The 16026-nt window shown below is 38.0% G+C and overlaps 1 long non-coding RNA gene across 1 annotated transcript; it reads left to right on the forward strand.

Moving 5' to 3' along the window:
* The first annotated feature begins 3866 nt into the window (after window positions 1-3866).
* LOC311007638 lies at window positions 3867-4563 on the forward strand. The gene is made up of 4 exons (XR_014596432.1): window positions 3867-3955; window positions 4082-4122; window positions 4227-4289; window positions 4483-4563. It is a non-coding gene; the product is annotated as an uncharacterized lncRNA (long non-coding RNA).
* The last annotated feature ends 11463 nt before the right edge of the window (window positions 4564-16026 follow it).

Genomic DNA, 16026 nt, shown 5'->3' on the forward strand with positions numbered 1-16026 from the left:
TGTCAGACATAGTGGCTGAGGCAAACACTAGCTCACCATAACTGGACAGCTGAAGGCTGGAAAAACGTAGCCTGGTGGGAATGGGATGAATCTGGATTTCTGCTCAGGCACGCAGATGGTAGGGTCAGAATTTGGCATCAACAGTATAAATCCATAGAGCCAACCTGCTTTGTGTCAACAGTCCAGGCTGGTGGTGGTGTCTGTTTACTTGACACACTTCGGGCCCATTAATATCAACCAATGGAGGGGTGCTCAGTGGTTAGAGAACACATCCACACACACGTTTGCCGGACGGAAGTGCCAGGAACGGTTTGACTCCCAACTCCCGACTGAGACGATCTTTAGCGCAGGTCATTCCCCTAGTCTCTCTCCTTGATTTCCTGTCTACACTGTCCTATCAAATAAAGGAAAAAATGCCTAAAAATATAAAACAAAAAAACAACTAATCATGTTTTCAGTGTTATATGCTCTTGTGTAGAAACTATGACATGCAGTCATGTCAGTATGGAGCAGGATTTCAGAGTTAAGTTTCAGTTCAGCAGTGTTGTCTTTTTGCCTGTTCGCTCGGCTTGGGCAATGGGAACACTTTTGGGGTGCAGCAAGGTCTTATATTATATCTTATCTTAAATAAAACCCTGTGTATGTGTTTGCTCCCACACAAGAGAACTTGTTCTAGCTTTTTGTCGACCAAACACTGCTGTTCTCCCCCTGCCATCTTCACTCATGCCAATTTTTAAAAACCGTCGGTCACCACACACGAGTCGCCTTGTTCATATATTGACTGACTGAGTACTGGTTAGGCTTGACGCTTAATAACTAACTTTTAAATGCAGCTTTCAGCGAATAATATTTTTACTCATAACGTCAACTGTTAGCAGTGTTGTAAGGAGTACAGTATTTCTATATGAAGCTTGATAAATACAGCCCCAGAACTAAGGCTTGGTTTGAACATGATACCTGACTATTTGAACACACTGATTTATCCTAGGTTCATGACCATTTGAAAGTGGACAGCATGATTACTTCCTCTTACTTATTTGTTTTTTTTTTGCAGTCTCTGTAAAAAAAAAAAAAAACATCATATGCTGAGTTTGCACATGTAAGTGGTAATCATAAGGAACAAACATTTCAGATAGGATTTGAGAATAAAACGAGACATCAAGAAAAAAGTATCTTGACAGAAATAGCTGATAATTTTGTTAATTTGTGATATGGTTTGGAAAATACAGCCACCATAAACAATGTCAAAACGTAATAGGCAACAATACTGACACCTTGTGGTGTTTAGCACATTATTGTACACCAAGTCAGCCAAGGTCATTCAAAGATCTAAAAAATAACACCTTAAGTTATGAGGTTAGCAGGTCCCACTATTGCACGACTAATGGGTAAGAAATAAGGACAAGTAGAAATCAAATTATTATTACATATTCATTCTCAAGTTTCAGTTTTACTTTTATAATATGCAGCACCACTAAGATAAATCAGAGCATCTATCAATGATTTCCAAAGGTAAGGAGTATTTCAAAAGTCATTCTCAAAAGGTTTTTGTATTTAGTTGGGTTCAGTTAGTCAGAGCTTCAGTTCCAGTCCTCTATGTCTTATGTGGGTGATTTTCTTGTAGGCGTATGTAAAATTACTGTCACTAGAGGGCTCAGAAAATGGAAATGTGAGCAGAGCAGAGTTAATTACTGTTCTATATACTGCTACCATAATGCTAAGTAACGTGTACTGAAAATAATCACATCTAATTGAGACAACAAATAGAACCTAAAGACTTTTCTCTATATACTCATAGAAAGTTCCATTTATCTCTTCTCTTTTAAAGCCTTCACCTGTCTTCTATGTTAATTATTGAAAACTAAGACTCTTAATAGATACAGAATGCATATTTTACAGTAACTTGAAGGTTTGGGAGATTCTGATTCTCATCTGCTTGCTCAACGTTACATTTTGGATGAATGTCTTTTTCATGTTTCTTTCTGTATGCACTTTTATCTCTATGACTTGTCACCATAAATGTTACGACAGGATGTGGGTAGCCTGCAAATACAGCATATTCTGCTGTTGCTGTTGTTATGTATTGTACACCCTTTGAGCCAGTCAAAAAGAAAACCTGTAGCACTCCAAATTCAAATTTCATAGGAACTTTTATACTTAAAACATGGACATTTAAGACAAGAATAAATACAATTTCAGTACAACTGTATCAAAATAGGGCCACAGAGAAACCACACCATGGTCAGAGGGCTCATTCTGGGCTTACAAAACTTTCTAATACATCCATACATCCCATTTATTATATGCTTCATTAGTGATCAAATAGTGATACATTTAAATATATACTTCTTTCCTTGTGCCAATTAAAAGGGAAGTACAAGAACTCTGTTTGTTCTGAAAACACCCTATTAAACAGATGAAGTTCAGCATGTAAATATTAAAGTGTAGTAAACTCAGTTTAGAGTCTGGTGAAGCACTGAGGTAAGTTTTGGTATGACTTTGGATTTTATAGACAACATTTATTAAGATGAATCTAAAAAGGTGTGATAGTAGATGTAAAATGTTTTTTCATGATGCTCATATCCATTAGAACTCAAACTGAATCCATAAGTTAACCTCTTTTAAGCTACTGCTTTTGCATTTGTTCTTCAAATCTGCCCTTCATGCCCCATTGTGCAAGCGTAGAATGATGACACATTTCAAAAGGCGTGAAGACTGGGGACTTAAATTTTGCTGGTTTTTCAATGTGGGGGTGTGGTAGATGCCGTTTCCTTGTAAATGATAACGAAAGTACTTAGAGGAGAGGAAGTCAGTTCTCTTCATGGGCTGCAAAATGATCTCAGTGGATTGACTCAGAGTATGTATTGGTATACCTAGGTATTCTTATACCTACAGTGTAGGTATTGGACTTATACCGGGTATGGACTTATACCGGGTATGGACTTATACCGGGTATTGGACTTATACCTGGGTATTGGACTAATACCTGGGTATTGGACAAATACCTAGGTATAAGAATACCTAGGTATACAAATACTATTCGTGTACCTAGGTATTCTTATACCTAGGTATACTTTGACATTTCTAGGTATTTCTGATTCAAACAAACAAGGATGAATGTGATTGGTGTGCTTTCTGATCAATTTGGACCAACATTGAAGCAGACTGACCAGAGGATAATTCCTACATGATCCTCACTGTACAAAAAACAAGGTAGGTTTTTTAGGGTGAATGAGCAATAGTTTGAATTCAGTTTTGAAAAACCCTGTGTCATCAGCATACAGTGAATGCCTAGTAAGAAATAGTTAGTAGTTTTGGAAGAGAAGTACTTACAAAAAGGAAATATATTCAGTTTAAATGATGAAATAACTTCTTTCTTTTGTACTAAGGAAGAATAGCCTAGGACAAGTCATAAGAAATAACCTATAGACCAAAAAAGTGTTTAATGTAACATTTTTAATAATTTGCTTATTGTGACGTGCTCATTATTGTTGAACATTTTACATGTGCGCCTATATGAATATGCAAATCACACAAAACGACGCGAGACAATACGAGATCACACAACATCATATCACTGATAGAGCGAAATGGAGTGTTTAAATGAAAAAGTAAGTTTAAACATCTTGGTGAAATGAACACACCAGTATTCGGTAAAGTATAGGGAGATGCTGAAGGAAAGATACTTTGTAGGTTTACTCGTAGAAGCAACTTATGTACAATCGAGTGTGCACATATTAGTGTGTACCTTTGTCCGGGCCATTAGCATTGTTAGCATGTTAACATTTAGTTGAAGAGGTACAGTTTGCTATTGTAACGGGGCCGTTAGATCATATTTAATCACATTACATTTTTGATGACATTACAGCTTTCCATCGAGTGTGTGGATGATCCCAATGGGGACGGTGGTGTTGTCGTCTGCGAAGACAAAACATACCCCATTTCTTCCCAGCAGGTGACGTTCGTCCCAGATATTTAACAAAGTACATTCTAAGCTGAACTGTAAATCTGGTTTTCTGGAATGGATCTGTTTTTTATGGTTTTATGGTCTGATTATGTTTTTGTGTTTTTTTCTGGCCAGAATGCTGCACAGGAAACTGGGTACAATGCAGGCCATAACAGGTTTCTTTTTTTTCTTTTTTTTCAGTAGCACTACACTTTGGATATGCAAAATGTACAATGACTTCCACATTTATCTTAAGTGTTTCTGTCACTTTTTACTGTAGTTCTGTGAGAGCTTTCCAACTGGACTATTATGAAGATCCTTCTGTTGGGGATTCAAATGGCAGGTAAAGCTAAAAAGAAAACAATAAAACTGAAACTCTGGATTGTTGGTGAACTTATGTACATGACGCACACAGAGAGAAACACACTCCCGCAACTTGTTTGGGTCTTGTGAATGCTGTTCGTAAAATATTTACATCCCTGCAATTTATTCAATATATTCAATGCTCGTCTTTCTGTGCAACTGTTGCCCTGCAGTTTTGTGAGCAGCCACCAATGTCCCATGGAAAAGGGAGACACTGACTTGGAGAGTGATTCTCCAGAAGCTGCATACACCTGGTAAAATGCACATTTTGATACCTTTTTACTTATTGGGCGAATTGTCTGGCAGGAGCAGGAAAATAAAGAGAGGAGGTTGTAGGAACCCTCAAGCTCAAAGTGTATTAACCAGACTAAAAACCACAGATGTGAAAACAGCATTATGTTAGGTCAAGGGAATATGAGGATTATTTGTACATGTCAATGAACAGAAAAAAACTAAAACATTTAATTTACAACTTACTTGTCTACACTTTGCAGGCCCTTTACTAGCGTTTTTAGCTCTTCAGATATTTCTGCTCCTATAAATATCTTTTATAATGCAATTTTTGAAGCTCAATTCTCCATTTTCTAATGTTTTGTTATTTACCTGTGTTCTTAAATTGTTAGTTGTCTAGCTGTCATTAACAGATATTGAAGTAGTTCATAAACAACTTATCAAAGGCAAATATGTTGTTTCTGCAGCAATGTGGCACCACCTGATTCCTAATGAAGAAGCTGGGGAGGTGAATCATCTGTTTTATTTTCCGCGGCCTTGACGAGGATTCACTGGAGGCACCTGATTCAATACTCTAACAAGATCAATAATATTGATCTGTATCATGTAACTCTTTACAATGATTGTGGATAATAATAAAACATGGTGCTAAGACAACGAGAAGTGTCTTTCATACTTTTTGTCACATCGCACAGTTTGAGGTAGGAGCACAGGCAGACTATTGCAGTGATTTTATCTTAATTGATTTAGTGGTGAAGAACAAACTGACAGGTAGACAGATAGGTAACGGACAACAGGTAACTAAGTTCAAGTCCAACAAAAAACAAACAAACAAATACACATGTACAGTTTATAAAGTTTATATTTAAACTGAAAAGAATCACTATAGAAAAAATAGTGGAAAGGATCACAAACTCTGTACGCTAAAATGTTTCAAGATTCAAGGTGTCTACAAATTGAGCACATGGAGCTGAAGAAAAGGAGGGAGGAATGTTTTTCAGCATTTTAAACTTTCATACTCTTGACATATTCAACATTGGTATATGTGTTAACATTGTATTGTTATCAATACGGTATTGCATCATATATCGAACAAAATATTATCGAATATCTGAACTCACTACAACGGAACTACCATTGGAGCCAGAGTCAGAAGCAGACATCGACAATTATGTGAAAGGACCTATGTGGAGAGAGAAGAATGTCATGTGCCTTCTCCCAGAGTTAACATTCAGTCAGGCTAAGTACCTTTTGTTCCTTTCGTGTGGCTTCTCACAGATTGGATGAGGCAGGTTCTAACAGGACAGTTTACCGAAATCTGACCAAGTGGACAGCAGTGACCGAAATGGACAGAGGTGCATTCCTAATCTCATTTGAGGCATGTTTTTAGTCACTGTTCATATGCCATGTGCCAGTGTTTATTTACCATGTAACAGAAGCAGTCAAACTGAGGAGGAGGAGGCAGGACAGAAGAGGGAACATAATAGATCAGGGTGAAGCTTGTTCCAGTGTGATTATAAGAGTAAAAGTAGATCTACTTTTACTCTTATAATCACACTATATTCACTATATCTATATTTGTTTTAGATTACACTGAGGTTGCATTGCAAAACTTAAAGGTCTATTAAGCACACTTGTTTAATAATGTGGACATGTTGTTATGGGCATAAATGTATAAAATGAGTGTGTTGACGACTTTGAAAGTTGGAAAACCATCAACTTTCAGAAGTGAAACTGTGGAGAATTTCTATTCCCTTTGGTTAGATGGTTTTGTCAGGTGGTCCTGTTCTCACAGTATAGGTTTTACTTTGCTTGGACAGGGGACAGGAGAGGATGTCTAATCAACTACAATACAATAATCTGAAGAAATGAGGTAAGTTCTTCTTGTTCAAGGGAATACAGAGATACGTTTTTTTTTTCTTTTGCTCTTCATCATGGGAAAAGTTGCCCTTTTTAGAAGCTGTCATAGGAAAATACATTAGTTTCCCAGTCCCTCTTAGTATTGTCTAATTTCTACTGTCTGACTGCTTTCATTATGTAAAGTGCTTTTTCAAAACACTATTTCATTAATTGTATGAAAAGTTGTATACAGTTAAAATCTGATTAGGGGCTGCTTGGGTGGCCGAGGGGTTAGAGCATGTCCCATATGGACCCAAGCCTCAAAAGAAGGTGATTGCAAGTTCGACTTCAGACTGAGTCCATCTTTTCTACATGTCATTCACTCATTTGCTTTCCTGTCTCTTTTCACTGTCCTTCATGAGTAAACATCTAATTCATGAGGTTCTGTTGAATTGTCTCAAGAGAGAAAAAGAGGAATTCTGTTTAGAGTTCTACTTTAACGTGTTCAACATTACTGCGCATGTACACGTATACGTGGGCAACCGGAATTACGATCGTGTCACATGCTGGGTGAACCCAACAGGACTGATAATGGCGGTGCCCATGGACATTAACCAAGTTAGTTTTATTTTTTTGAGCTGAAATGAACAAACCTGTACACATATTAGGAAAAGCTTGTAGAAGTACTTCAGTTTGAGAAGTTGTTGTTGTTGTATGTGGTTATGTGTTGACTCAGTGAATGAGTGTTAACAGAGTGTTTTCCTCGGATTAGATGAGCACGTGTTAGCATGTGGAATGACATCGCATTGTGGCTAAAGTGGTACCGTTTGGGACTGTAATGGAGCAAAAAGTTGATGTATATACTGTATTGTGCATGAAAATGTTTTACAGATATTGAGGATTTCAATCAAGTGTGTGGAAAATTGTTCTGGATTTCCTGGTGTCGTTGTCGATGATGACAAAACATTTCCCTTCCCTGTTCATCAGGTAAGGTCACTGCCAGAGATTCTAAATGTGCATTCATAACTTTACCAAACATCTGTTGTTGGTTTTTTTAATTAACATTTCTTTATTTTTATTGTGTTTTGCTCACTTGTTGGCCAGGATGCTGCACAAGAGACCGTCTACTCAGATGTTCAAGCCACTCACAGGTTAATGAATTCTACATCAGATGCACAAAAATTATGCAACATGTGAAATGACTTTTCACATTGAAGTTTTATTATTACTGTTTCCAGTGAGACTGTTGTGGACATTATGATGACATTATAATGCAGAGGGCCGAACCTAACAGAGTCTTTTTAATTATGTTGGTGAACTTATATCATGAACATTGGGAGAAACACACCGTTAAAACAAGCTCTTTTCTGAATGCTCTTTGTAAAAGCTTTAAGACTTAGTATTATATTTGATTTATTTAGTGGGGTCAGACTGTGTTCAGAGTCCTTTGTGGCTGGATTAATTTGGAAAAACACTAAGGAATGGGCCTCAGAGGTTAACTGGACTAAAAACATCTTAAACCTTGGTATGGAGAATAAAAGGAGGAAGATGTGGAAAGGGAGCACAGTTTTCACTATCAGAAATTACACACAACACAGATTCGAGAGAATTTGGGGACCCTTCCTGACCCAATGTCAGGTGTGATACCTGACTTAAACTTTCACATGGTACTTGCTTTACTTTAATAACTGCAACTATGTTTTTCTTTCTGTGAGTCTATTTATGTAAAAGGTAAATTTACAAATGTCTGGCAGCCCCTTTTTTTTTTTTTTTTTTTCCTTTTCTTTTCTTCTGTTTTCTTTTATGTGTGTCTGTTCCTTTACTGTGTTATGTTTTGTACAGTTTTGTAAAGTTAAAAACTGTAAATAAAGTATTAAAAAAAAAAAAAGAAATTACACACAACTACACCATCTTCTGATTTTGAATAAATGTAGCAATAGGAAAAGAAAGTAATGTATCATAATCAACTCAGAAACTATAAATAACTAGTGGGGTTTAAACCACTAACAAAGCCAATGTCAAACAACAGACAATACGATTTTAAAGAAATTTAAGTCATATCTGGATGTGCCCCAAAATGTAACAGGACCCCTCCTGATTCAGGCCGCATCCGTTCACCAAATAAAAAAAAACTGTACATATCAGTACTTTTGCATATTTATGCTGAAAATACTAAATCCAGTATTACTTTGTATCAGTATTTTAGTAGATACTTGTTAGCAGCAGTAGCAATGATATATTTTGAATATTTGCTATTTTGAGTTGCAGTAATTCATCAACATACAGTATGTTCTTTCTGCAGCAATTTACCACAATCTGATTCCTCCAATGATGAAAACGTCCCCATGAAGGTGAATCAGGAGGTGTAAAGTAAACATCATTCTGGTAAGGTACTGCAGTGCTATCACATGTTGCTGAAGCCTCTTTCTCACTAATAACTACTGTGAATAGAATAAACAATTTAAGTAATGGCTCATGGCTGTGTGCTTTCTTTTGAAAACTGTATTAGGAGTTTTTCTCAATCAGTCAATTTTCATTGAAAGTATATGATATAGTTGGAAATAATAATGCTTAGAGTCATCAGTTACCTGAAGTTAATACTCTGGTGTCTACAGCTGAGAGAAGCACTATGTGCAACACAAAACAACACATTGGCTGTGTGGCATCTCTACTTTTTAATTTCATTAATGTGTGGGGTTATTATGTCACTCTAAACTTCTGTTTAATTTCCCACAGCCTCGAGGATGATTCACTGGCGGTACCTACAACCATCAGGCTGCCACTGACAAAAGCACCTAGACAACAAAAGGAATGATTTTACTACACTGATCACTAATAAAGGTTTTTTACAATACAACATTTTTCTTCAAAGTTTCTCTTAGAAACTAGAGAAAATGCATATTCAGCTTGAATTAGAGGTCTACATTTGTTTTTGTTTTGGTGTTTTTTCATTGTCTTCGTACCTTCCTGTTCAGTGAAACGCCCACCTTCATTATCTATACATACATGTGATTGTGCCCTATGCTTCATAATGGCTTTATGGTGTGTAATAAAGTAAGGTAGTAAGAAGTGTGTCACCTACCTGGTGATAGTTGTGAATACATCTTCATCTGGTGTCACAGAAATCTGTGCAGAGCAATCTGAGGTGGTGAAGTTACTGAGGACATCTTCCAATAAGAATGTGGATCAGAAGATTTCATCAGGGCTATGAAATGAAGACAGAAACAATAAATCAACCACAGCTGCTCCTCTTTCAAAAAAACCTCCACATTGCACCAACATACATTCGCCCACAAATTGATATATCGAGTCTTGCCTTTGAAAAGATTGCATGAAGGCCACCGAGGGAGGGGTACTGTTTAAATAGGTTGCAATCTGCAGCTTTGCCACTAGATAACACAGATTCTACACTATTTACTCTTCACTGCACTATCTCAGCCACAGCTGAAGACAAGACTTGCTATAAATCAGATATGAGCAGAAAAAATGTTTTCACATTTAAGCTAAAAAGAAGACAAGTGATGTGACCAGAAGTGTCTTTCATACTTTCTCAGGCAGACAGACAGTGAATTTATCTTAATTGATTTAGTGGTGAAGAACAAGCTGACTGGTCGACAGATGGACAGAGAGACAGATGGAAAACAGGTAGCGTACAGTAACTAAATAGATTATTGCAAAAACAAGAGTCCAACAAAAACATACAAAAAACATGTACAGTTTCTAAAGTTTATATTTAAAATGCTGCGAAGCCTGTGAAGCTAGTTCAGGCAGACAACTCAAGCCGCACCCATCCTGATCAGCTGATCAGTCATAAACTCTCCTCGTCCAAATAGGGCGGGCTATTTAAATCTCCCAGTTTACCTGCTAATCCCTTGCTATGCTTATGCTGCTACTCTGCTGCTGCCTACCAATGTTGAATATGTCAGAGTATGGAAGTTCAAAATGTTAAAAAAAAAAAAAAAAAAAAACATTCCTCCTTCCTTTTCTTCAGATCCATGTACTCAATCTGTAGACACCTCATCACCTCATGTTGGTCCATGTTACCACCAACTAAGAGGGAACCAGATAAATGAGCCTTATTTATTACCCTATAGAGGCCTGTATGTCAATGCTGATACCCAGAAAACGGGGGGAAAGATACCAGAGGCAGAGTAAATGGAAGTGGACAGAGAACAATGCCATGCACCATACAGTACGTCCATGCAAGTGTCATGTGCCTTCTCCCATCAATCAGACCAAGTACTTTTTGTTCCCTTTGTGTGGCTTCCCACAGATTGGATGAGGCAGGTTCTCACGTGGCAGTTTACAGAACTCTGACCAAGTGGACAGAGTTGAATCTCTCTCTCATTTGAGGCATAGATGTTTTTATTCATATGCCCCAATGTTTATTTACCATGTAGCAGAAGCAGTCTGTGTAATACCCCAGAGGCGACAGGACAGGGGAAGAGGGAACATGATAGATCAGGGTGAAGCTTGTTCCAATGTGATTATTAGAGTAAAACTAAATATTTGTTTTAGATTACGCTGAGGCTGCATTGCAAAACATAAAAGGTCTATTAAGCACACTTGTTTAATAATGTGGACATGTTGCATAAATGTATAAAATTAGTGTGTTGACTACCATAAAGACTTTGGAAAGTCTCGACTGGAAAACCCTTTCAGAAGTGAAACTGTGAAGAACTTTGGACAACAGTGATTTCTATTCCTGTTGGTAAAATGTTTGGTTAAGAGATACTGTTTTCATGGGAAAGGTTTTACTTTGCTCTGACAGGGGACAGGAGAGGAAGTTTAATCAACTCTTTACAATGATTTGAAGAAATGAGGTAAGTTCTTTTTTAAAGAAACTTAAAAAAAAAAAAATTTCATGATGAAATTTTAAAAAAGAAGGCGAAAAAAAGTATTTTTTTCATCATGAAGCTGCCATTGGATCTTCTGCATAATCCAGACATTAAAGCGATAGTTCACCCAAGATTGAAATTTCACTCATTATCTACTCACTAGGGCTGGGACGATATGCTTTTCTCCCGATTCGATTCTTCTACGATTTTTTGGATGGCGATTCGATTTAAATTGCGATTCTACGATATTGCCGATTCTCTCGATTTTTAGTCACATTTTTAACATTTATCTGCACACAAATACTGTAGGAGCCTATAAATTAACATACTCCATTATAAAGTGAACTTAAACCCTTTTCAAAGCCTGTACTCTCTGTATGTAAAAGAGGGTAACAAATACACATTGCACAATATTTAAAAAATTCAAAAAAAAAATTCAAAAAAATCGATTTTTGACAAAAAAAATCTATTTAAAAATCGTCAAAAAAGATATCACGATATCTATGTGAATCGATTTTTTCTCCCACCCCTACTACTCACCCTCATGTCGACTAAGGGCTGGGAGAAGTTTCAGAGTTATCCATGGCTTCTCTGAGTTACAGGGGGTCTCGGCGTAGCAGTTTATGTCAATATAACGGTTGCAAATGGATACCAACTGTCTTCGTAATAAAAAGACACACCAAAAAACATCCAAATACCTCCATGCTGCTCGTATGTAATGTCTGTCTTGTATTGAAGCATGGAGGTATTTGGATGTTTTTTGGTGTGTCTTTTTGTTACGAAGACAGTTGGTATCCATTTGCAACCGTTATATTGACATGCACTGCTACGCCGAGACCCCCTGTAACTCAGAGAAGCCACGGAGGACTCTGAAACTTCTCCCAGCCCTTAGTCCACATGAAGGTGAGTAGATAATGAGTGCAATTTCAATTCTGGGTGAACTATCCCTTTAATAGTTTCCTAATTTCCTCGTATTATTGTCTTATTTGTACCGTCTTACTGCTTTCATTGTGTAAAGTACTTTATATATTATTGAATATTATTGATTGTATTAAAAGTTGTATACAAATAAAACCTGATTTGGGGTGTTTGGGTGACCAAAATCAGGTGTCTCATATTGGCCCCAAGCCTAAAGTAGGTGGTCGCTAGTTTGACTCCTGATTGAGTCGACCTTTTCTACATGTCATTCCCCATTCTTTCTATCTGCTTCCATGTTTCCCCCCACTGTCCCGTCTAAGTAAAGGTAAAAATGCCCTAAAAATCAACTTAAAATTATATTGTCCAACTATCTAATAGACACAGGCATTTTTAACCACATCGACAAGAATTGATCCTATTCGTCTATTTTTGTCTGGTCCTCGTGGTTGACCAACATGATTTCATGTGTCCCGAAGAAATACCTTGTTAATCAGGTTCTGTACAATTGTCTCAAAAAATGAGGAATTATGTATAGAGTTTAAGTAGCGCACATGTTCAATATATTACTGCGCATGTGCATTGTGCAACCAGAACCTCGCCCATGTTCAATAATTTTGTTGAGCAGAACAAGAAGAATAATGGAAAAACAAGACACAACAGTGAGTTTAATATTTGAAGCTGATAGTATTTTCACTAACAACCTGCATGTAGACATAGGCCTACTACAGTTTGTAAACTCATCATGTTGTCTGTTGACTCGGTGAAGTGGTTTCACTGCGATAGATTAGATTAGCGATAGATTAGCATGTGTTAGCATGCAGAAAAGTGCTTCTCAAATAGCGATATGACAGGAGGGGTGCGACACGCTGACCACTGTGGCCAGCTATGGTCACTGGTCACAGGAATTATCATGTTTCCATTTCTTAGTGTCATAGTCATAGTTTTTTTCTCTCCATATCCTGTTTTCATATAACATTCCTTATTTTGGATCGAGAGTGACCAAGCTGTGAGAGAAACACCGACGCCAGTGTTTCTCTTGTGGCTCACTCGCTCACGTTTTTTTTTTTTTTTTTACCTACAGGCAAAAACGGAAACCAGTCGGTTAGAAATAAAGAGAGGAAAAACATAATACAGGCATATGTCCAAAAGACTTTGTCCCGTGAGTGAAGGAGGATTGGATGGTGGCAAAGGTTTAGTAATGAGGAAACTGTCCTCCCTTGTCCAAGATGGAGGATGACCGAAAAGGTTTGAGAACCACTGTGTTAGCATTTGGCACTGTACTGAGAAAGTACAGTTTGGTACAGTAACAGAGTAATAAGATGAAGTATTTATTGATCCTGAAAATGTCTTTTTATAGCAGATTTCTATTGAGTGTGTGGATAATCATTCTGGATTTCCTGGTGTAGTCGTCTATGATGATAAAACATTTCCCTCCCCCGTTCATCTGGTGAGGCCACTACCAGAGATTCTAAAATACACATTCACAACTTAACCAAACATTTGGTTTTCTGAAATTGATCTATTTTTATGTCATTTTTCCCACTGCTTGGTCAGCTTGCAAGTGGACTTACGCCCTTCTGGCCCTGAAAAATACATACATGTAGGACCCACATGTTTGTTCAGAGCCAGAAGGGTGTAAGTGTAGTTGGTGCCCTTAAACAGCATCCAAAATGGCTGAGAAAACTGCACTGTCTGAGGCAGAAAAGATTTTGATGAATATTATGAAACAAACTGACGAATCCTATATTGAAGAAGTTGAAGATGGTCAGAGTTGTTTTTGAATGTATGTCCTCACAAGAGTGATGACAGTAAGACAGAATCATGCTTTGAGAGCCTTACTGGGGTCATCCCTATGTTCCCCGGGTCCTACCGTATGTAGCTGTTTTGTGTGTGACTGGGGAACATGCAAGTTCCCCACTTTTCCTCAAAAGGACACGGGGAACATGCAATTTTTGGTCCCATACCTGCAGAGGAGTTGTGACTTTGCAGATGTTTGCCTATTTTTGAGTGAGAAGTTGAGTTGTGACTTTTAGTGAGAAGTGTAATTGTCCCATTGGTTGGGTTTAGGCAATGAAGAAAGGAGTTGGTTAAGTTTAATACAGTAAAAAGACCAGGTAGAGGCTAGACAGGCCAGATAGACAGAGAGAGTCCACATAAGTAGAGAGTGTCAATCGACCGGCAACAGCGGGGAACATAGGACCCTTTTAAAATAATTAATGAATGAGTTAAATGACAATTAATTACTTATTCAAGTGTTAATTATTCAATCAATTCAATGCATTGTTCAGCAGATACGCCCAATATGTCCATAGAAAACTTGGAAATGTTTGGTGCCAAAAAGGCGTATGTGACGTTTTTGCCATATTTTTTTTATTTTAAAATGTTTAAGAACATGTTCATTGTGTTAATATGCCATAAGTTTATTACATAAATACTCATTCATATAAGTATGTCTGTGGTTGCAATGTTGTGGTTTAAGGTTAATGAATACAGTTGATTGAAGTGTGGTCAAAATTTTGTTTTGCCTCTCCTGCAAAGTTTGTCAAAAGCCACTTACGCCCCTTTGGCTCCAAGCCCGCGACAGTATAGTATTTTCACTACAGCAGTGGTTCTCAACTGGTGGGTCGCGACCCAAAAGTGGGTCGCAGACAGCTGGTCAAAAAAAAAACATTTTTTTGCGCGTCTGATGTTTGACATGTCTTTTATTTTGAAAAATGATTTATTTTGAAAGGCACTCGTCAGACACGTGCAGCCGCCTAGGCGGTAGCCATGGTAACTGCCACTTGACGCTCACTGTCTGTGTTGCAATGGCGAAGCGTAAATATGACCCGGTGTATTTAAAATGTGGATTTTCGTACATTGAGGATAATAAGGGACAGAAACCCCAGTGTGTTATATGTAGTGAAGTGCTTGCAAATGAGAGTATGAAACCATCGAAACTGAAGCGCCATTTGGATACTAAACATCCTGCATGGAAAGACAAGCCAGTGGAGTTTTTTCAAAGACAACTCCAGAAGCTGAGGACTTCACAGAAGTGTCTGACAGCGTCTTGCTCCAAACAAGAGGAAGCTCTCCGTGCCTCTTACCACGTAGCTCACGGTATTGCGAAGGCAAAGAAACCCCACAGCCGAAGAGCTTATTTTACCTGCAGCCATGGATATGGTGAGAGAGGTGATGGGTCAATCAGCGGCAGACAAGCTGAAAACCATACCGCTGTCCAATGATACTATAGCTCGACGTATTCATGACATGTCTGGTAATATTAAAGAACAGACCACAGCCCGCGTCCAAGCAAGCCCCTACTATGCCCTGCAGATGGACGAATCCACCGATGTATCTAACCATGCTATTTTGTTGGTTTATGTGAGACACATCTTGGATGGTGATTTGCAGGAACAGTTTCTCTGCAGCAGAGATCTCCCTACCACCAGGGACGTGCACATGACTATAGAGGGGCAGGGGCTCAACATCAGAAAAGGGAAGTACCTATGTACAATTTTTTTCAGGCCTTAATATCAAAATAAATAAATAAAAATAAATTACAGTTATTATTTAGTCGGTAGAGAAAGCCTGCACGCCTTCAGGACTGCAGTCAACACGCTGGACCAATTTCCCATTTCCCGTTGTAGCCCTATCACCGACACTTGACAGCGCTTTTTGCCGATCAAGACGAGCTATTAAGTTGTGTTTTATTGTGTTAGTGTTGTTGTTGTGCTGTTATGGGTGTTTTTTAAAGACATTTATGCCGGTGTCAGCTCCGTCGCTGCTCAAAGCAACTGCTGCCGTTTGAAAAGTAGTGACGTGCTTCCCCTATGTCACTAAGATGGCGGCCGTTAAGTGTGTAAAGTGTCCATTGATCCACACTCAATTTTCTGGCCGTTTGAGTGCGCA

The sequence above is a fragment of the Trachurus trachurus genome (genome assembly GCF_905171665.1).
Source record: "Trachurus trachurus genome assembly, chromosome: 24".
In the NCBI taxonomy this organism is placed as follows: Eukaryota; Metazoa; Chordata; class Actinopteri; order Carangiformes; family Carangidae; genus Trachurus; species Trachurus trachurus.